This window comes from Heterocephalus glaber, unplaced genomic scaffold (assembly GCF_053883595.1).
Source record: "Heterocephalus glaber isolate CG9 unplaced genomic scaffold, H.glaber_assembly_v1.0 deba00001673, whole genome shotgun sequence".
Lineage (NCBI taxonomy): Eukaryota > Metazoa > Chordata > Mammalia > Rodentia > Bathyergidae > Heterocephalus > Heterocephalus glaber.
In genome coordinates, this window is record NW_028258410.1 from 13,768,831 (window position 1) to 13,791,735 (window position 22,905).

The 22,905-nt window shown below is 38.6% G+C and overlaps 1 pseudogene; it reads left to right on the forward strand.

The window, feature by feature from the left end:
* The first annotated feature begins 14,538 nt into the window (after nt 1-14,538).
* On the forward strand, nt 14,539-15,851 carry LOC101713752 (BTB/POZ domain-containing protein KCTD9-like; annotated as a pseudogene).
* The last annotated feature ends 7,054 nt before the right edge of the window (nt 15,852-22,905 follow it).

Below are 22,905 nucleotides of genomic sequence, written 5' to 3' on the forward strand. Positions count from 1 at the left end.
CTTTTTCTAGAAGCTTGAGGTTCAGCATCAGGTTGTTTAATTGGGCTCATTCTGTTTTCCCAATATGATTATTCACTGCTATGAATTTCCCTCCTAAGACTGCTTTCATTGTGCCCCATAGATTCGGATATGTTGTATTGTCATTGTCATTTAATTGAAGGAACTGTCTGATTTCTTCTTTAATTTCCTCTATGACCCATTGGTTATTCAGAAATGTGTTGTTCAATTTCTACATGTTTATGTAATCCTTCCTGTTTCTTTTGCTATGGATCTCCAATTTCATCGCACTATGGTCTAATAATGTACAGGGGATAACTTCAATTCCTTTGCACTTACTTAAACATGTTCTATGTGTGAGTATGTGGTCTATTTTGGAGAATGATCCACATGCAGGTGAGATGAATGTGTATTCTGATTTTGTGGGGTCGAACACTCTGTAAACATGTTTATTTTTTCAAGAGTTTGTTTGATTTCTAGTATTTCATTACTTATTTTTTGTCTAGTTGATCTATCTATTTGTGACAGTGGGGTATTGAGGTCCCCCACTACAATTGTATTAGTGCATATATGACTGTTCATGTCCATTAGTATTTGTTTAATATAGTTGGGTGCACTAGTGTTTGGTGCATAGATATTCATAATTGTCATCTCTTCCTGTTGGATTGTTCCCTTTACAAGGATGTAGTGTCCTTCTTTGTCTCTCTTAATCAGTGTTGGTTTGAAATCTACTTGATCTGCAAAGAGGATAGCTACTCCTGCTTTTTTTTGGGTTTCCGTCACATGGAGTATTGTTTTCCACCCTTTAACTTTCAGTGTATGAGTTTCATTTTGAATTAAGTGTCTTTCTTGTATGCAGCCTATTGTTGGATTTTGCTTCTTGACCCATTCTGCCAGTTTATTTCTTTTGATTGGTGAATTGAGACCATTAACATTCATGGTTATAACTGAAACTTATTGACTTTTCATTGTCATGTCTTTTTCTTTTTATTGGGTTCTCCCCCTTTTCATTTAATTTCTTGTCGTGCCCAAGGGATTCATTTTGCTGGGCTTCCTGGGGTTGTGATCCTCAGTGTCTGTTCCTAGGATATTGTCTAAAATTCTTTGGAGTGCTGCTTTGGTATTCATGAAGTTCCTAAGGTGCTCTTTGTCATGAAAGTATCTTATTTCTCCACCAGTTTTGAAAGATAGTTTTGCAGGGTACATCAATCTGGGTTGGAGGCTATTTTCTTTTAGGGCTTGGAATATGTCACTCCAAGCTCTTCTTCCCTTGATGGTTTGTGTTGAGAAGCCTGCTGTGATTCTGATGGGCTTTGTATGTGATTTGTTTCAATTTTCTAACTGCTTGTAGAACTTTGTTCTTCTGTTGAGTTTCTGGAATCTTAACAATTATATGCCTATGTGTAGATTTTTTTTTGATCAAGGCTATTTGGAGTCCTATATGCCTCACTTATCTGTTTGTCAAGTTCTTTTCCTCTGCTTGGGAAGTTTTCTGCCATCACTTCTGTGACGAGTTTTTTTTATGTCACCTGCACGCTCTCCTGTTTCTTCTTTGACTCCAGTCAGTCTTACGTTATTCTTCTTTGCATCATCTAGCAGCTGCTGGATTGATTTCTAGTGTTCCCTTACAATTTTGAAGCAATTTTTCTTTTCCTGGTCATTAATTGCAATCTTATCTTCTATATCTGAAATTCTGCCCTCACATTGGCTCATTCTGCTGTGTAGACTTTCAATGGAGTTTTTCAACTCCTGGAAATGTATTTGCATCTGTTTTATGGATGCCATTTGTTTCCTATGTTGGGATTCCATCATGTTCCTCAGCTCTTCTCTAGATTTATCAATCATGTCTTTCACTATGAGCACGATCTCTCCTGTTATCTGAGAAATTATTTCTGATTTCATTTTTTCCAGATCCTCCTTTATTGCCAGTTCAGTGGGTCCAGGTGGTTGAGTATCAGAGTGTCCAATCTCATTTCCCTTTGCATTTGCTGTAGGTGATGTGGAAGTCTAGTTTTGAGACTTATTTACATGTCTTCTCATTTTGACCCGGGGGGAGGGGGAGGGCATGGTGCTGTTGGTGCCTGTGCGGCTCACCTCCTCTGGGCCAGGAGCGGTGGGAAGGACGGCGGCCCAAAAGCCCTTTCCTCTGTGTTGGGAGTGGTGGTATGTATGTTGGCTGCAAGCCCCTTCCTCTGGGCCAGGAGCTGTGGGATGGTGGCTCAGAAGCTCCTACCTCTGGGCCAGGAGTGGAGGGACAGATGCTGGCCTGGAAGCCCCTTTCTCTGGGCCAGGAGTGGTGAGACAGCAGCTCAGAAACCCCTTCCTCTGGGCCAGGAGCACCAGGACAGATGGTGGCCCAAAAGCCCTTTCCTCTGGGCTGGGAGTGGTGGGATGGATGGTGGCCAGGAAGCCCCTTCCTCTGGGTGGGGAGCTGGGGGCTGGAGAACAGACATCTTTATCCTGCTTCAGATAATAAGATTAAATGTTTAGTTTTTCAATATTTAAGTGTGATGTTGTTTATGGGTTTTTCAGTTGCTTTTTTACCAGGTTGGAGAAATTTCCCTCTGCAATAGAACTGAATGTTTTCTTCCCAAATTTTTATGTTGAGGGATCTCACCAAAAGTGTGACCTTGCTAGCACCCAATCTTGGACTTCTCACCTCCAGAACTTGAGAAGAAAATGTTTGTTGGTTTAGCCACCAGTTTAAGCCACCCATGTCGAAGTGTTTTGTGCTCATATCTGCCTTATTTAAACTCTTAATTCTATTCAGTGCATATTTCATTTTGGACATTGTGAGTTTTATGTTTATAAGCTCCATTTGTATCTTTCTATAGATCTTTTCTCTTTATCACCATGGTCATGTTTTCCTTTTCTCTCTAGGACATAGGGAACATATTTATAATGGCTTTTACTTGAGTTGTTTTGTTAGTTTCATCATCTGTTTTTTTTCTGATTCTATTTTTATTGACTGGTATTCTTAATCTTTTGAGGCTTTATTTTCCCCCTTTCTTTCTTGCCTTGTTATTTTTTATTAGATGCTGGACAGTGTGAATTTTATGTTGTTATTTGCTGAAGTTGATATTATTATAGTAGTATTAGATTTTATTCTAGGTTGCTATTAAGTTGCTTGTAATCAGTTGAATCTTTCTGAGACTTGCTTTTGGGCTTTGTTAAGGAAGAACCAGAGAATCCATTAAGTTAGGACTAATTTAGTTTCACTGTTAGTATAATATCCCTTTGAGGATTCTACCAAACATTCTCTGTCTTATGAAGTCTTCTCTCTCTTTTCTGGGAATGTACCCTCCTTCCCGTGTATGACCTGTGTAAATTGTTACTTCTTCATCTTTGAGTGGTTTTTCCTTTGGCCTTGGATAGTGGCTGTTCCTGTGTATGCACACCAGTATTCAATCAGACTGGACATGACCCTTCTGTAGATTTCTGGAGTTGTCTTTCTGTATAGCTTCCTCCACTCTGGTAGTCTGATATCTATATCATAGTCACTTTTAGCTCCACAAACTTTGATTTCTCTTTCCTCATTTCCATACGATCACTAGGCTCTGTTTGTGGTCCCATTTTCTATGTTGCAGCCTCAAAACTGCTTGCATGTTGTTATGGTTTATATCTAGATGTCCACCAAAGCTTCATGCTCTCATGGTGGGCTTTTGGGAGGTACTGGATCATGAGGGTGTGATACTCATTACTGGAGTAGTCTACTGATGAGTTCATAACTAAATGTGATGTTGGGAGGTAAAGTCTGGTTGGAAGAGGTGGGTCACTGGGGATGTGGCCTGGATGGGTCTATCTCCCTCCTCCTCCTTTGATCCTCTCTGATTCCCACTGCTATGCCATGAGCTCTTTGTCCCCTGCCATGCCCTTCCACCATGTGGCTCTGCCTTGGGGCCAGCTGACTATAGATTCAAACCTCTACAAACTTTGAGCCAAATAATCTTTTCCTTCTTTAAGTTTTGTGTATGGGCTATTGTGTCCCAGTGATGGAAAATACCTAAGGCACAGGTAGTAAGATGCAGTGGTTGCATGGGTCACATTACTTCTCTTCCTTGTCTAGAGCTACGTGTTCAATGTTTGTAAAATATTATTTCACGTATTTTGTTTGGTTTTGTAGATTTTTAATGTTGGTAGGTCGATCTTGTTTTCTTTACTCCATCTTAGCTGGAAATAGAAGTCTTTACTATCTTTTTCTTAATTAAAAAGAAGAAGCATATTCTCTGTTGGTTTATAGGCTGAAGAGTTATGGATTCTTTTGTTGCAGCACATAAGAGGAGATGTACTTGGAAGCCAAGATTTAGACGAGAATTTTTGAGGTTTTAAAATAGTGACCAAATCCTGCTTTGTTTGAAGGTGGGCCTTATTTAGAAGGAAATTTTCCATTGTGGCCTTCTTGTCTGTTTGCTTCATCTACCCTCCCCCCACTCTCATGTGATACTTGTCTGTTCTTCTCCTTTGCATCACCTTAACGTGCCCTGTGATAGAAAGGCTACTTCTTACATTCTGGCCCATAACATGCCATACAAGACTTTTATTCCATGCTCCTGTTTTACACCTATATCTGGAATGTTTTCCATGCCTTATTCCAACTTCGTTTCTCCTTATTTACATTATAATTTTGAAGATTTTTTCATACACTGTATCACAGAGCCTCCACAAACACCTGTTGCACTCTAAGATGATTGTTAAGGGTGCAAATGGATAATGCTAAATCTCAAAAGGAAAACAAAAATGAGCTGAATGCAATGATCAAGATGTGCTGCAGACACCAGTCTGATACAGGAGATGCCTCTTCCTGCTTCACCTTGAACAAAAGGAAATCAGGGAGGGCTTCATAGAGGAGAAGAAATCTGAACTTTCTTGGAGGATGAGTAGGAGTGTGGCAGCTGTTGAAGAATGAACTCCTTTGTAACTCTTTAATAATGTTTATTGAATTGTGTCTGATTTTGACATCAACTTCGCTACTTGGATGTCCTAACTCAATAACAATTCTTGACGTTGTTGGGACTATTTTTAGAGGTAGTTTTTCCAATCCTAAAGCTGAAAAATATATTAGCAGAAGGAGCCAATGACTTATTCTGATGAGTTTGAGAATTCAGCATGATGATGTTAGAAAACCCTTTAGAATAGAGATACACTTGTAGTAGCCTGCTGGGATAAAATATCATCGCAAGCACTAATAAATGGAAAACATTCTATCATTCAGCATTCAGCTTTTTTCAAATCATCACACTTTAGGGACACATGCCTAAGCTCACTGTATATTAATATTTCTGCTTAATTATAAGCTTACTTCTGGCATTTTTGGTAGTGTAATAAACCTATCTCAAGTCAAGATTGCACATTTATTACAGGATCTAATTTAGAAGTATAAGGAGACCTTTTGCAGCTGTCAGAAAGATATGATGAAATGAAGAATTTCTATAATGACATTCTATTAAGTGATGTATTTTAAAAATAATTCAAATCAATCTTCCTTTAAGAAAATCTATAAAGATCTTTAAATCTCCAAATTTTTGAAATTGTTTCAATATGTTAGATTCATATTAAAAATGTGAATAGCACTGGAGGATTTTAGTGTAGATGAGAAATTCCAGATCTCGTTTTTATTAAATATGTAAGGAATGAAATGCTTTCAATTAGCATTTGGATCTTCCTCATAAAGTATTATTTAGAACAAATGGAGTTCAGAGACCTTTTAAAAGAAGAAAGATCAAATCTTTTCCACTGATTCAGAGGCATAAAAATGGTTAGCTCTAAGAACCTGTATCTTTCTATGATGCAATTGAATCAACTCAGAGTTTGATGAGGTTGAAGTGACCTCCAGTGACCTCTGTCAGAACGAAACCAGAAGATTAAAGGGGTCTGCAATCAGAGAAACTTAATAAGGTTTGACTAAAATATTCATGTGGCAGAGTAAGAAGTACAAAGGTCTTCTGATGTCTCTAACTGATTAAAGAACAAGTTTTAAATGTAACACCAGAATGAACAATAACAGCAATGACAATAGCTCTTTTATTGAGCGTTCACTGGTGCTGACATTGTGTTAGACAGTCCCTACACACTGTACTTCTTCATCCTCCCAGATATCAAAGGATAACATGTTAATTTTCAGAGAAAGACATTTCGATTTGGTGCAAATGTGTACCCAACAACCTCCAGCTTCTAAGTGGTGGAAGTGAGATCCAAACTCAGACTTAATGAGATTCCAAAGTTCTGCTTGGATCACAAAGCTTTTCCCTAGTCACAGCTCATATTTCCCCAATGCCAGGCATTGGATGATTTATGTCCAATGTTGTTGCTCTTATTATTCTTATGTTTTAGACAAGGAAACGAAACACTGAGTTTCCATAACTTCCTTAAGTAACACAGCTGATAAACAGTAGAATTGGGACTAGAGCCCAGGCAGTCTGGCTCTAGAGTTAACTCAGTGGTTTTGTTCCCACCATATATGATCTCTAAATGCAAAAGACTCACGTGACTCAGGTTCTAACAGGTTTTAAGGAAAATGCCAAAGTGTTGGAGCCAATGGAAGAGTTGTAAAGGATTTCATCCAGGAGCTAGCGGCAGAGACTGGAAGGGCCAGTGGTTTACGGAAGTAAGTATTGATGGAAGGCGGCTCTCTCCGTGGCTTTCTCATTTCTACACCTCTTGAGAGCAGAGGCAATAGCAGCCTTTGTTCTGGAGCAGCTACTTGTTGCAAAGAGCACTGGAAAACAGAATGTCTGTTTGGGGAGATTAGGGAAGAAGTGTTTACTATATACCATAATAGAATGTGTCTACCCACGGGAAAGGCTGGGCAGGAATACTCGGTCTGTTCCTAATTTTGGTTCTTCAGCTGCAAAGAAAGCTTCTGCATGCACAGAATTCACCTGAAAACTCCCTATGGCCAAAGTGGGGCTTGGGAGGCAAAGGAGAACCAAGGTAAACAGGAAGCTGGAACTGCCTGCTGTGCTTGCTGTGTGCAATGCATTCCTTTGTCACTGATTCAGGTTCTCCTGCCCTCAGCCAGTATCATTGAAATTGTGGCAGACTCACTCATTACCTTGCAGTAAGGAAGAGATATTGAACCTTTCCAGTTCCCGAGAGTTCTTTTCTCTCTCACACATGAAAGAGAGTAGAGGTAGATGGTTTAGGGTTGGCCTGGTAGCTTCAAAGAGTTGGCATGCACTTTGGTTCCTTTAGCTTTTGACTCTACCATTTTAAATATTTCCTAAGGTCACGAGCTGCTTGTGGTACTCCCACCACCATGTCTCTGGCCCAGGCAGGAAGCTGGGAAAAGCTGGCAAAAGGCTTTCTCAGAAGTCGTGAAAAGTAACTTCTCCTTGTATCTCTGTAGCTACCCCCAGCTCCAAGGAGAGCTTAGAAACAGGACCTTTTGGCTGAGCACAATTTCCTTTAGAATGGAATTGGTGTTCTGTTACAAAGAAGAAAGGGGCATGGATGTGGGACAAATGGCAGGCCAACCCAACTGTGGCCATGCAGATGTGTACTGGGTATAAGCTGAGTAGGGTTGTTTTATGTGAAGACTTTCAGCATAAATAAATATTTGATTCCAATACTAAACCCTCTCTCTTGGCTTGGAAAAATGCAAAGCTGCGTGTCCGAGGAGAAATCTTGCTATTGCATGCACATCTCAACTGCTAATGGAGACCCTTGTGTGCAGGAGGCATTTGGTAGGGGAAACTGTGGGCTGACAACCAATTGGAATACAGTAACTCCTGCAAGCTCCTTTGCACCAGTAATGACCCTTGTGAGTCATTAATCTGCAAGAGATGCCCTATCTCTGGGTCACTGATTTATAAACAGAATGTCAATAAAGGCTGCCAGGGGCATGTTAATTATTTCTGTGGATGAAGCCATCTCACTTGGTCTATGCAAGAAATTTTGGATGAGAAAAATGCATTGGTTCCATAAGTCTGTGAGAAATGAACTTTCTTAAACAGGAGGATCTGTCAGTGTCTCTCTCTCAGGACACTCAGGAATTCAAGGCAGTTGGCCAGCCCCAGTGTCTTCTGCTGAACGCTGGGTGTATGACTCTTTTCTGGAGGTCTGGGTGGAGAGTTTTACCATGGTATGCTTTCTAAGCTGTATGCTTGCAGATCAGATGACATTTTCTTATGATTATAACATGGTGTTAAGAGTAGTATCAAAAGCAGTTGTCATTATTGAGTGCCTAATATATATCCTTTCTGGGTTCTTTGCATAAATTATTTTATTTAATCTTTAAAACATTCTCCAAAGGTTGGTGCTATTATTGGATCTAATAGAAAATAATATCTGTGTGTATTAGATTGAAAAGAAATCCTGTATCTGACCAGGCAGGCAAACAGCAGGGGTGGGATGTGAGATTCAAATATAAGTCTTTGTGACTCTAATTCCTAGCCTCTTGAACATTTTTTATCACGTGATGTTTTGATATAGTGTTTAAATTAAGGTAAATATATTTGTCTTCTCAAAAATTTATTAATTTCTTTACAGTTAAAATATTCTTAATAATTTTTAAGCTTTTTGAAACTCATGTTACATTATTATTTACCCAGCTGTGCAACTGCACACCAGAACTTGCTCCTAGCTAAGTAGAACTTAGAAGCCATTGGCCAACTTTCCCCCATCCCTCTTGGCCCCACTACTCTCTCCAGCCCCTGGTAACCACTAATTTACTCTCAACTTCTGTGAGATCAGCATTTTCAGATTTCACATATTGTGAAACCACATAGTCAGTATTTTTCTATGCCTGGCTCATTTTACTTGACATAATGCTCTTCATTTCCATCCATGCTGTCACAGGATGATAGCATTTTTCATCCTTCTTAAATGGCTGAATAGTGATCCACTGTGTACATGTGCCATGTTTTCTTTACACATTCACCAGTTGATGAACATCAACTGGCTATTGTGAGTTATGCTGTAATAAACATGAGAGTACAGAGATTTCTTTGAAATGGTGCTTTTATTTCCTTCGGGTATATAGCAATGGTGGGATTGTTGGATGGTATGGTAGTTCTATTTTTAATTTTTTGAGGAAATGACACTTTTTCCTCAATGGAAGTACTAATTTACATTCTCACCAGTAGTGCATAAGGATTTTCTTTCCTCCATATCTTTTTCACTGCTTGTCTTTTACATAATAGCCACTCTTAATGGAATGGGGTGATATCTTATTATGTCTTTGATTTGAATTTTTCTGCTGATTAGTGATGTTGAGCATTTTTTCACATACCTAATGGCCACTTGTGTAACTTCTTTTGAAAAAAGTTTATTTAAGTCTATTACTCATTTTTACGTTGGATTTTTTGTATTGAAGTTTCTTTAGTTCTTTAGTTTATATCCCGGATATTTGCTCATTGTGAGATATATAGATTGCAAATATTTTCTTCCATTTTGTAGTTTCTCTTTTTACTCTGCTAGTCTCCTTGCTGTGAAGAAGCTTTTTAGTTTAACATAATGTAATCCCATTTGCCCATTTTTACTTTTATTTCCTGTGCTTTTAGGGTCTCATCCAAAAAATCCTTTCACGTTCTATTGTCCATTGCCAGTTTATTATGGGAATTTCATAATTTCAGAACTTACATTTAGGTCCTTAATCCAATTTGATTTATTTTGGTAGCTAGAGAGAGATAAGAGTCTAGTTTCATTCTTCTGCATGTGGATATACAATTTTTCCAGCATCATTTATTGAAAATACTGTCCTCTCTCCAGTGCATATTCTCAGCATCTTTTGTTGAAAATCAGTCGGCTGAAATTATGTGGCTTTACATCTAGACTCTCTATTCTATTTTATTGGTCTATGTGTCTGTTCTTATGAATTACTGTGCTTTTTATTATTTTTACTTTGTAGTATATTTTGAAGTCAGGTAGTGTAGCGCATCCTACTTTGTTCTTTTAGCTCAGGATTGCTTTGGATATTTACATTTTGTCTTGGTTACTTCCTTGCTGCTGGGACAAAATACCTAACAAACACAAGTTAAAGGAAGAGAGATTTATTTATTTTGGCTCATAGTTTGTAGGGCTTTCAGTACATGGTTGGCTGGTTCCAAGGCAGGATGGCATGGCAGCAGGGCATGGCCGAGGAAAACCAGTTCATGGCTTGGCAGGCAAAGCAGAAAGGGATCAGGGGAGCAGAAGGGCTATCTTCCAGGCCACGCCCACAGTGACCCACCTCCTCCTACAAGACTTCACCTCCCCACATCACATTTAGATGTAAACCCATCAGTGGGCTAATCCACTCGTGAGTGTCATGTCCCCGCAATCCAGTCACCTCCCCAAAGCCCTACCTATGAGTACATGAGGCTTTGGGGACATCTAGATGTAAACCCGTGATGGGTCTTTTTGTTGTTTCATACAAATTTTAGGATTTTTCTAGTTCTTTGAAGAATATTATTGGTATTTTCATAGATTTTATTGAATCTGTAGATCACCATTATGGTTGAGATCCATTTTTGTCTCCCAAAAGACATATTGCTTTGGAGCCTTGGTTGATGGTTGGCTTTTGGGAAGTGATTGATTGGATCATGAGGACTCCAACTTCAGCCATGGATTAGTCCACTGATGAGATAATAATTTTATTACATTATTGGAGGGTGATTAAAGCATCAAGTGAAGCCTTTTGGAAGGCTATGGATCATGAAACTCTTATCAGGTCCTAGCTTCTTCCTCTCAGGATCTTTTGTGCTGTCTCTGCTATGTGGCTGGTGAGTATTTTTCTTTTGCCCTGTCCTTTGACCGTAATGTTCTACCTCTCTCAAAGCATTGAAACCAACTGACTATGGACTAAAATCTCTGAAATTATAAGCCGCAATAAATCTTTCTTCTATTTAAATTGCTTTTCTCAGCAATTTTTGTCTCAGCCGACTAACACCATCACTTTGAAACATGGATATTTTAACAAACTTGATTTTTCAGTCCATGAACTGGATACTTTTCCATCTTTTTGTGTTCTCTTCAATTCTTTTCATTAATGCTCTCAAGTTTTCATTACAGAAATCTTTCACTTCTTTGACTTTATTAAATTTATTCCAAGATATTTTATTTTTGTACTTATTGTAAATAGAATTACCTTCTTGATTTTTATTTCAGATAATTCATTGATGGTGAATAGCAATGCCACTGATTTTTGTATGCAGATTTTGCATCCTGAACCAGTGACAATTTGACTTCTCTTCCAATTTGGATGCTATTTGTTTCTGTTGCCGAATTGCTCCAGTGACGACTTCTAGTATAATGTTGAATAAAAATGAGGAAAATGTTCATCCTTGTCATCCTAAATCTTAGAAAGCTTTCAGCCTTCCCCCCATTCAATAGGATGTTAGATACTGGCTTATTATATATGATCTTTGGTTTGTTCATTTCTTCTATATCTAATTTGTTCATGGTTTTTATTATAACAATATATTAATGGGCTGGGGATTTAGCTCAGCAGTTTCACCGCCTGCTGCACAAGCATAAGGACCCGAGTTCGATCCCCAGTACCTATATATATATATATATATATATATATATATATATTAACTTCTATCAAATGCTTTTTCTGCCTTGAGATGAATATATATATATTCCTTCATTCTGTTGATGTGATGTTTCACATTTATTTAGATATGTTAAACCATCATTGCATCCCTGGAATGAATCCCACTTGATCATGGTGTATGATCTTTTTAATATGCTGCAAAATTAATTCCATCTGCTAGCATATTGATGAAGAATTCTACATCTATGTCCATAAAGGATGTTGGCCTATTGCTTTATTTTGTTCTCCTTCTGTCCTTGTTTGCTTTTAGTATCTGGGTAATGCTGACCTCACAGAACAAATTTGAAAGGATTTCTTTCACCTCAATGTTTTGGGGGAGAATTTAAGAAGAATTGGTATTAGTTCTTTGAATGTATAGTATTCAGTAATAAAGCCATCTGGACATTTCTTTTATTTGAAACTTTTTTACTGATTCATTCTCATTACATGTTATTGATTTGTTCAGATTTTTCTGTTTCTTCTTGATTAACTCTTCATTGGGTGCATGTGTCCAGGAATTTGTCTATTCCTTCCTGGGTGAAAAATTTGTTGTTATATATTTTTTCAAAATCCCTCATGACGCTTTGCATTTCTGTGGTGCCAGTGGTAATGTTGCCTTTGTCACCTCTGATTTTATTTGCATCTTTTCTCTCTCCTTTTTTTTTTTTGGTACCAGGGATCAAACTCGGGACCTTGTGCTTGTGAAGCAGGTGGTGGAACCATTGAGCTAAATCCCCGGCCCTGCATCTTTTCTCTTTTCTTACTCTAGTTTGTCTTTTTTTTTTTTTTTGCTACACTTTAAAGTCTTTACTTCATTTATTTATGCTCTGACCTTTATTATTTCTGTCATATTAATTCTGGTGCAATGATATGTTTGTTGCTTACGTGAGACTTTCTGCCTTTTTTTAAGTGTTGATTGTTATAAACTTTTCTCTTGGTATTGCTTTGGCTGTATCCCACAGGTTTCAATATGTTGTATCTGCATTCTTGTTTGCTTGAAGAAATTTAAAAACTTTCTGATTTCTTTCTTGATTCATTGATTGTTCAAGAGTAAATTGTATAATTTTCCATGTATTTGTATAGTTTTCAAAGCTTTTTTTTGTCATTGATTTGTAATTTTTTTTTATTGTGGTTGGAAAATATACTTGATGTGAGTTCAGTTTTTTTAAATTTGTTGAGATTTGTTTTCCACCCTATATTACAATCTGTCCAAGAGAATTTTCTTGTTAGAAGAATGTGTATTCTTCAGCTGGGAGATGAAATGTTCTGTAAATGTCTGTTAGGTTCATTTGGTGTAGGGTGCAATTTAATTTTGCTGTTTTGTTAATTTTTTTTCTGGATGATCTTTCCATTGGTGAAAGTGGAGTTTTAAAGTCCCGTACTATTATTATATTGGAGTTCATTTCTCCTATTAGGTCTACTAATTTTTGGGTCCTCTGTTATTGGATGCATAGATATTTAGGAATGTTATTTTCTCATGCTGAAATGATCCTTTTATCATTATATAATTACTTTCATTACTTCCTTTTCTGTTTTTGACTGAGAGTCTACTTTATCTGAGATAAACTATCTACTTTCTTTTTGATTCTATTTGTATGAAAAATCTTATTTTATCCCTTTGGTTTCAATCTAGGTGTGTCCTTAGGGGTGAAATCAATTTCTTGTAAGGAGCATATTGTTGGAGACTGTGTCTTTTAACTGGGGAAGTGAATCAATGTACATCAAGCAAGGTCTTACAATAGTCATTTTTGGAGACATTAGTTTCATAGTCATAGAGGATTTTTTGGTTACTTTCTTCTCGGTCAGACAAAATACCTGACATTCAAGAGTTAAAGGAGGAAAGATTTATTTTGGGTGAAAGTTTCCAGAAGTTTTCGTTCATAGTGAGCTGGCTAAAAAGCTGAGTGGCATGGCAGAGGGGCATGGCAGAAGAGAAACAGTCCATGGCAGGGGATGCAGGAGGAAGCAACATCCAGCCTTCCTTTCCCATTCATCTCATCCAGCTACAAGCCTATTGATGGTGCCACCTACATCCAGGGTGGGCGTTCCCATTATCCACACCAAGAACTATGCTAAACCAATCAGTGGGTTGATTTAGTTATCACACACCCTTAATCCATATTTACACACCTTAGATTGAACCACCTCTGAAAAGCCTATGAGCTCATGAGGCTTGGGGGAGGGGGGCCCAGATACAAACCATAACAGAGGTAGAGTATTACTGTAGCATTTTGTATCTTATTTTCTCTCTCTCTCTCTCTCTCTCTCCCTTTTCCCTTGCTTCTTTCCTTTCTCCCCTATACAGTTTTTCTTCATAGTAATTGGTTTGCTCTAGTAGTATGTTTTGATTGCTTATTTTTTTATATTTGTCTATTATAGATTTTTAACTTCATGGTTAACATGAAGCTTATAAAAACATCTTTGATTATAACAAATTATTTTGAAATGATATCAACTTGACTTTAAAGATAAATGAAAGAAAATAAGAGAAAATATACTAATAAAAACTTTTCACTTGCAATTCGTTTCTCTACACATTCTTAATTTTTGACATTTCATTTTACATCTTTCTATATTGCTTATTTCTTAACATGTTAATGTGGTTATTACTATTTTTAATTTTTAAAACTTTCATCCTAAAGACATGAATGGTTTACTTACAGAATTTATAGTATTCTGATTTTGTTGGCTTATTCACTCTTACCAGTGAGTTTTATACCTTTTATTTTTTTGTAATTCATCAATATCCCATTCTTTCAGTTTGAACTCTCATTTAGCATTTCTTGTAGAACAAGTCTGGTGTTCTCAGATTTTGTTTATCTAGGAATGTCTTTATCTCTTCTTCACTTCTAAAGAATAGCTTTCCTGGGTAGGTATTCTTGGTCAGTAGGGTTTTTTTTCCTTCATTGTAGTGAAAATCTCATGCTCGGGGAGGACAGCCCGAGTGGGTGGAGGGAGGGAGTGGGTGGGAGGAGAAGAAGGAGGGAAGGGGGCCAGGTGGGGGGGTGGCGGCTCCCTCAGGACCCGATGGGGGCAGCGCGATGCGGCGGGTGACCCTGTTCCTCAAAGGCAGCCCCAAGAACTGCAAGGTGGTTGCTGCATATGGGACTTTATCTGATTTGCTCTCTGTGGCCAGCAGTAAACTCAGCATAAAAGCCACCAGCGTGTACAACGGGAAGGGTGGACTGATTGATGACATTGCTCTGGTCAGGGATGATGCTGTTTTGTTTGTGTGTGAAGGAGAGCCATTTATTGATCCTCAGACAGATTCTAAACCACCTGAAGGATTGTTGGAATCCCACACAGACTGGCTAACATTAAATGTTGGAGGGCCGTACTTTACAACTACACACATTACTCCTGCCAGGTTATAGTATGCATCTTTTTGAAAGAACAGCTGAAATCAAGTATACTCTTGACTTAAATATGTTTGTTTCTAAAGACACATGGAGAAATCACTTTTTTCTCCTGAATTCTTAGAAGCACTTTAGTGAATAAAGAACCCGACAGTATGCTGGCCCACATGTTCAAGGACAAAGGTATCTGGGGAAATAAACAAGATCATAGAGGAGCTTTCTTAATTGACCGAAGTCCTGAGTACTTTGAACCCATTTTAAACTACTTGAGTCATGGACAGCTCATTGTAAATGACGGCATTAACTTATTGGGTGTGTTAGAAGAAGCCAGATTTTTTGGAATAGACTCATTGATTGAACACCTAGAAGTGGCAATAAAGAATTCTCAACCACCAGAGGACCATTCACCAATATCCCGAAAGGAATTTGTTCGATTTCTGTTAGCAACTCCAACTAAGTCAGAATTGAGTTGCCAGGGTTTAAACTTCAGTGGTGCTGATCTTTCCCGTTTGGACCTTCGATACATTAACTTCAAAATGGCCAATTTAAGCCACTGTAACCTTGCACATGCAAATCTCTGCTGTGCAAATCTTGAATGAGCTGATCTTTCTGGATCAGTGCTGGACTGTGCAAATCTCCAGAGAGCCAAGATGCTCTGTTCTAATGCAGAAGGTGCATCCCTGAAGCTGTGTAATTTTGAGGATCCTTCTGGTCTCAAAGCCAATTTAGAAGGTGCTAATCTGAAAGGTGTGGATATGGAAGGAAGTCAGATGACAGGAATTAACCTGAGAGTTGCTACCTTAAAAAATGCAAAGTTGAAGAACTGTAACCTCAGAGGAGTGACTCTGGCTGGAACCGACTTAGAGAACTGTGATTTATCTGGCTGTGACCTTGAGGAAGCCAACCTGAGAGGTTCCAACGTGTAGGGGGCCATATTTGAAGAGATGCTGACACTACTACATATGTCACAGAGTGTCAGATGAGCGCTCCAGAGAGGAAGATGTCCGAGATGAAAAATGTCCTCCTTACAATCTTGTTTCTCCACCCACTCAGTTGTCTAGAAGATATAACACTATAAGGGAGTTTTAAAAATATTTAGAGGATTATGATTGTTCTCAGCAGTGCATAGGGGAAAAAATTGAAATTTTCCCACAGAAAATGTAAAAGAAAAGCACTCATTTAATAGATGTAGGAAAAGTAGATTATATTGCTGCCTTTTAAATGGGGTAAGGGGATTTGCCTGGTTTTGTGATTGGGAATAGTATCTATTATATTTGCTTTTAAATAGGCATGATATGGAAATACCATCTTGGTTTAAGATGCATTTGAGAATTTTAATTTATGAAAAGCACAAAATATGCAACTATATTTATTGAATATCTAGATGCAGTATGGATATTTAAATCGATAAACTTTATGAAACTTTGAAAAGATTGTTCAGGTTCATAGATAGCTTTAGTGATGCCTCCACTCTTTAAATATCTGTTGCTACATATGACTATGGTGAGGTCAGATTCCCTAAGGCTCTCTATTCAGGTTCATATTTATGTTTACTTTTTACAACAAAACAGTAACTGAATTTAAGAAATATCCCTCTCTCATTGATTGAGACAGAGTGGGGAAAAAAATCATTGTACATTATGATGATACCGAAGGTACGTTGGAACAATCCAGATGAACAGAAAATTTTCCTGTAGCTACAACTATTAAATGAACTTTCATCAGAATTTCATTCTAGTCAAGTTCCTCTCAACACCAGACCAGGCAGTTTTTTCTGTCTGCACTGCGAGCCTAGTTTTCTCATATACAGTCAACATAAGCACAGGAAGATACTTCAAAACCAAAAACCCAAAGTGCATCATTAATATTCATTTAATTCAAATGGCAAATGGCTTAAACCTGGCCAGCTCAGAAATAGGTATTAAATCCAAATCCACTGCAGTAAAAGCCACATGAGTAAGCATGGCAAAGTCACCTTTTAGAAGGTGACATTGCAGCTCAAACCCTACAGTGAGAAATGTGGAATTTTAAATTGACAGCATGATTATAACCACAAAATACGAATAAATTTGGCTGGTCTGATTCATAATACCAGTTAGCACCTGTGGTTCTTTTACTTGTCTTTTTTGTTGGTTTTTGTCAAATTTAGCCCAACTTCCGTGAGTCGTTTTCTCCATAGCAGCAGAGATAGGGCCTTTACTTCCCTACCCATATCCCAGTGTCCTCATGTCCACCCCAAGAGCAGGGTCATAAGCTGCGTCCAGACAGCTCTGAATCCTACAGACTCATCAGCTCGAGGCAATGAATCACTGAAAACCACTTTTGTCTCCTTTGGGAGAATGCTGTATCTCCAGTATTTCCGTAGCTTCTTCTTCTATATCTACATATGCAAAGCTTTCCTTAACAGTGAAGGGCACTTATGCACAGGGGGAGGGACGTGGACCTTTACAGGTGAAGGAAAGCAACTTTAGAAATGAATTATTTTCTTTGCTTTATTATTTTTACCAAGACAAAGAAGTATTGTATTGAGAGATATCTATTTTCATAATCAATATGTGCCTAAATTATATTTAAATCATTTCACTCTGTACTATATTTTCAATAATTATAGAATGTGTTGTTCATTCACAAAAAAAAAAAAAGAAAAAGAAAATCTCATGCTGCTCTCTCCTGGCCTTTCAGATTTCTACTAAGAAGTCTGTTATAAGGTGAATTGGGACACTCTTATGTGTTATTTGTTTCTTTTCTCTGGCTACCTAGAAAATCTTCTCCTTATCTTTAACTTTTGAGAGCTTAATTATAATATGTCTTGGGGTAGATTTGGTTGAGTTAAATCTGACTGGTGACCTTGACCTTCCCCTACCTGGATATTAGTAGTCTTCTCTAGATTTGGGAGGTGTTTTGGAAAACACATGATCCCTTTTGGCATTCTCAAATCCTTGAATTCCAGTAACACAAATATTTGGTCTTTCTGCTATTCTAAAGTTCCTGAAAGACTTCTTCACTTGTCTTCATTTTTCTCCTACAACTATGTCTCTTCAAAGAACATGTCTCCAGACTCTCTTCTATTTCATGTGTGAAGTGTGATCGAAAAACAGGGTGAATGTTTAAATTTTAAAAAATTATTACAATAAAAGACATATTGTCATTAGTTTTCTCCTCAAAATATTCCCCTTCACTTCAAATACACTTATTCTGTCATTATTGTCACTTTATAAAGCAGATCTGGAAGTTCCCTTGTGTCTTTGGTCATAGTGTCCTGAATTTATTCAAAATGCTTACCTTTTATGCTCATTTTGACTTTGAGAAAAAGCCTAAAGTTGCACAGTGTCAGATCTAGTAATAAGGCAAATGAAGATGCACTATAATGTTTGTATAAACCTATCTTTCCATTAGATGGCATTTGGCCTAACATTCACTGTATTTTTGATTATGCCTTATAAAGAGATTCACTAAAGAGGACTTCCAGAATTGCTTCAGAAAGTGTCAAGAATGATGGGACAATTGTCTGTGAAGCAAGGGTGAATATTCTGAGAGGGATGAATGGCAATGTGCTTTTGCTGCAACATATATAATATACAATATCATATATTATATAATAATGATGCACTGTAATATATATTTTATATATTATAAAAAAATGTAAGAATATAAATATATAAAATATATATATATGTTTTTGCAGAACTGGGCGTCGAACTCAGGACCTTACACTTGCCAGGTAGGCATGGCGCCATTTGTATAATTTTAATTTAAACATTCACCATATAGTTTGATTATACCTTTTATTCTGCTATTGATGCCTCTATTCCATTTTTATTTTTAAGTGTATTTCTCAGTTTAAGAATTTGATTTTTGCAAACTACTTCCATCTCTTTGGTAAAATTCTCCCTTGTCTGCATCTCTGATTTACTCTGAGATTCACAGGTCATAATTGCTCTTAAAGTGCACTGAGTTTCCTTAAATCATGGCTTTACATTCTCCATGACAGTTCACCCATACTGGCACTATCTGGTTGGCTTCTGGTGCCTTATTTAGACCATTATATGAGGTCACTGTCCCCTGAATATTTTTGGTGCTTGTGGGTGTGCTACACTGTTTGAGCTTTGAAAGTTTAGGTATTTGTCCCTGTCTCTATCATCTGCTTTTGTTTGTGCCTGTTTCCAGAAATTCTAAGAAGGTTGCTTGTTTTCTCTAAGCTTGTAATCACTTCTGCTTTTTTGGCACTAGATGCAAGTTCTCGTTTGCCACAAATTTGTTCTTGGTGTATTGTTGCTGTTTTAGTACCAGAAGGTGATTCAAGACCAAGCCCCAAATCCCAAATCCACAGGTAATGTGTTGTTCAGTGTGGGCAAGGGGAGACCTAATAAGTTCATTCCCATAAGCTTCTCCCCTCCCTGGGGTGGGGGTTGGTCCAAAATGTCATAGGCACAAGATTCTGTCTGACTCCGGAACTCGTCCCAGGCTCTTATGACATGATTTGGCGTCTAGATTTCTTTTTCTCTCTCCAAACAGTTACTCTCTCCATATTGATCTGCCAAGGGCCAGGGAAGAATTGGTACTAAAATGACCCTCTTGCATTTGCATAGGATCAAGGCCAAGCTGCTGTGACTAAGACTGCTTACTGCTGAGGAGAACTCATGGTCCAAGACCACTGCAGCCAGCCACAGATAATGCTGGCTAAAACAGAAGTCTGATAGCCTGGGGCTGTACGCTTCCACTTGGCACTGGTCCTGTTTCAGTAGCTCCATTCATGGGGTCTGGTCTGGGAATGGGAGCTGTTGGAATTTGCCTGGTGTTAGCTTTTACCACCCTGGCACTGAGTTCCAAAGCAACATTGCTATGGTTTGTGTCTTATGTGTCCCTTAGAGGCCCATGTGGTAAAATCTTGGTTCCCAGTTAATGCTCTTGGGAAGTAGTAGAATCTTTAAGAGGTGGAGCCCAATGGGAGGTCTTTAGGTCATTGGGGGTGTGCCCTTGCAAGGAAGTGTGGGATCCCAACCCCTCCCTCCCTTTTCAGGCCATAAGGTAAATGGGTTTACCTTGCTACATGGCTTGCCTTGTGATGTGTTGCCTTGCTGTAGTCACCAAACAAAGGGCCCAATCAATCATGGACTGAAAAAACTGCTAGCTAAAATAATGTTTTTCTTATTAATTGATTATCTGAAGTATTTGTTATAATGATGTAAAGTTGAATACCACAGAAATACTGTGCTTGTGAGCCTGTCCTCCTACCAGCAAACAGTCTTGCTCTATGCCATACTACCTGAGATTGGGGGAATGGTGACAAATGCAGTCCCTTGACTGCTGAGGCTGATGCCAAGCTTTGTTGCATCTGATACACCCAGGCCTATCCCACAGCTGGTGGCGACCCAGGCCCAAACACGAGTCTGTCCCACTGGAGCACGGATCTCTCACTGGTGCCAGGGCAGGTGTAGAGACTCCACCTGCAAGTCTAGCCTGGCTTTAGGGGCCTTTGCTTTCTGCCTGGTGCTGTTGCAGCAGGCCTGGCTTGGAGCTCTAAGGCAAAGTGTGTGATAATTTTCTGCCATGCTTCCCATTGGATGGAATCTTTGTCCTCACTCTGAGAAAGACTGAGGTTGGGGTGTGGATGTGTCCTGGGGTGTCTCTTTCCAGCTGCTTAGAGCTGAGAGACAGGTGCCACAGTGACTTTTAAATTTCTGCTGTCTTTTAAAAATTTTTTATTAGTACATATTTACAGTACATAATGATTACATTCCTTGTGGAGAGTTGGTACATATATATATATAACATGTCCTCTTTTCCCATCCCCTTTCTTCCCACTCCTCCTTTTCTTATCATTATACTAAAACCAGGCACTAAGGTCTCTAACTGGTTTCTTTTTTTTTTTTTGTACCAGGGATCGAACTCGGGTCCTTGTGGTTGCCCAGCAGGCGGCCAAACCACTGAGCTAAATTCCTGGCCCTTCTACCTGGCTTCTTTAGCTCCTGTGATGGTAGCTTGGTGCATGGATAGGTGTGCACATTGCTTTGTCTGTGGGGAGATGATCGCTGGAAGGACATAACCAGCTGCCATCACGCTGCACCTCCCAAGTCTAGGTCTTAGTTATTGTGTTAAAAAGGCTTTCAGTGTAAGAAACAGAAGAATCCTAAAGCCTCCTCTCTCTTATTGCTACCATCCCTCCATCTTGACTTCCAACATCCCTGTCTTTGCTCCCTTCTTTCTAATTGCAGAAACAACTGAACAAACAAGAACCATTCTTTAATACCATCAGCGTTTTCTTTTTTTTTTTTTGCATCCGACTTTCCAAGTCTAGTCCATGTACAACCATGTTTCGTATATTTCACTCATACACATTTATTCAGTGCCTAATGTCTCCTAGATGCTGGTTATTTAGTGGGGAAAGACACTGACAGGCTCCCTGTTATCAAACAGCCGACGTGGCATTTTGGATTCTTTCTCTTGCACAATATTACACCCCAAACCATTTCCATGTCACTACACTGCCTCCATAATTATCATTTTTAATGTCTTCATAATGTTTTATCATATTGATGTATGATAATTACTTTCAATATCACATTACTGTTGAGCAATTACGTTGTCTCCAGTTATTTGCTATTATGGATAACAAGCGTCTTTAATCCTTTTCTAAAAATAAAATAAGTAAACATAGATGATGCTCAACAGGATATCTTTGCCTGTGGTTTTATTCTCTCGTTAACGTTTTTCCTCTATGAACAATTCCCTAGAGTATAATTACCAAACAACAGGGAAAACACATTTCTCTGACTTTGTGGGAGTGTTAATATCTAAATACTCTGTGCAGTTTCCAGCAGGTACTTTTACCATATTGTTTCATATAATCTTCGTAACAAACTTGAAAGGCAGGTACACTATTTTGCAGATGAGAAACTGAGTCTCTGAGGGGTTGAAATAACTGTCTTAGAATTGTGACGTTATGTAGGGAAGGGGAATGGAAAGCCAGGCTCACGAGAGCCACAGTTGATGACTTAACGGTGCCGTTAGCTTCTTCTCCCAAGAGCCACTCGCTTTTCCTCCTGACCCAAGAGCAGAATATCTTCAGAGTGCTGGGGTTGAGAAGGAAGGAAAGCAGAAGGTCTGCCTCACAGTTGTTCGTCTTTGTGGTAAACAGCTCATGCCTTCGGGGGTTGCCAGGGTGATAGGAGTTAAGCCAGGAAAGGCGGTCATTTATTACTGTCATCATTATCATGGATACACTGCAAAATCTAGGCTTAGGCTCTTGGGCACAGGTTCCCTCTCTTTACTCAGGCCTGTTCACTAAGTACTGTGACCAGGTACTCTGAGGAATGTGTGTATTTAATATAGTCATCAGGGGACAAAACATTTGCCAGGCCATCCTCCCTCCCTCCTTCCTCCTCCTCTCTTCCTTCCCTTCCCTCTCATCCTCTGTCCCTTCCTGCCTCCCTCCCTCCCTTCCTTCCCTCCTCCTTTTTTCTTTAACCATCTCTCCCTTTACATCTCTCTCTTTCATCCATCCCCCCATCATTACCTTTCTTCCTCCCCATCCCCTTTCTTATTGTTTTCTAGGATCAAATACTAGTCTCTCTACTTTTACATGTACTAAACCCTTTTATTCTCTACAATACCACTACACAACAGGCACTGTTGTAATCTTCATTTTATAGATGAGAAACCAAGGTCCAGAGATATACATCTAGGCAGAGATAAGTTTACCCCAAAGCATCAGGGCTTCTCTCTTGCAAAAGGGCTCTATAAACTGCGAAGTTGCTGTGAATTTATAGAACGTTCTAGGGAGGAAGGAAAGTCGTGGTGCAACTGGGAAGCTTTCTAAATAAACATTTTTGAAGTTGCTACAGAGAACATAGAAGAAAGAATTGTGAATCACTGAGCTGCTAGTAAATCACTGTGATTTCTTTTCTCATTCAAGGTAAATATCCATTTTGCCTCCAGTTTTATATTTGCAATTTTGCATGCTTTTTTATATAAGAGGTGTTCCCAAATTGCATATATTTCAGGCCCACACAAGATTTATGTGCTTTTCCGGTAGTC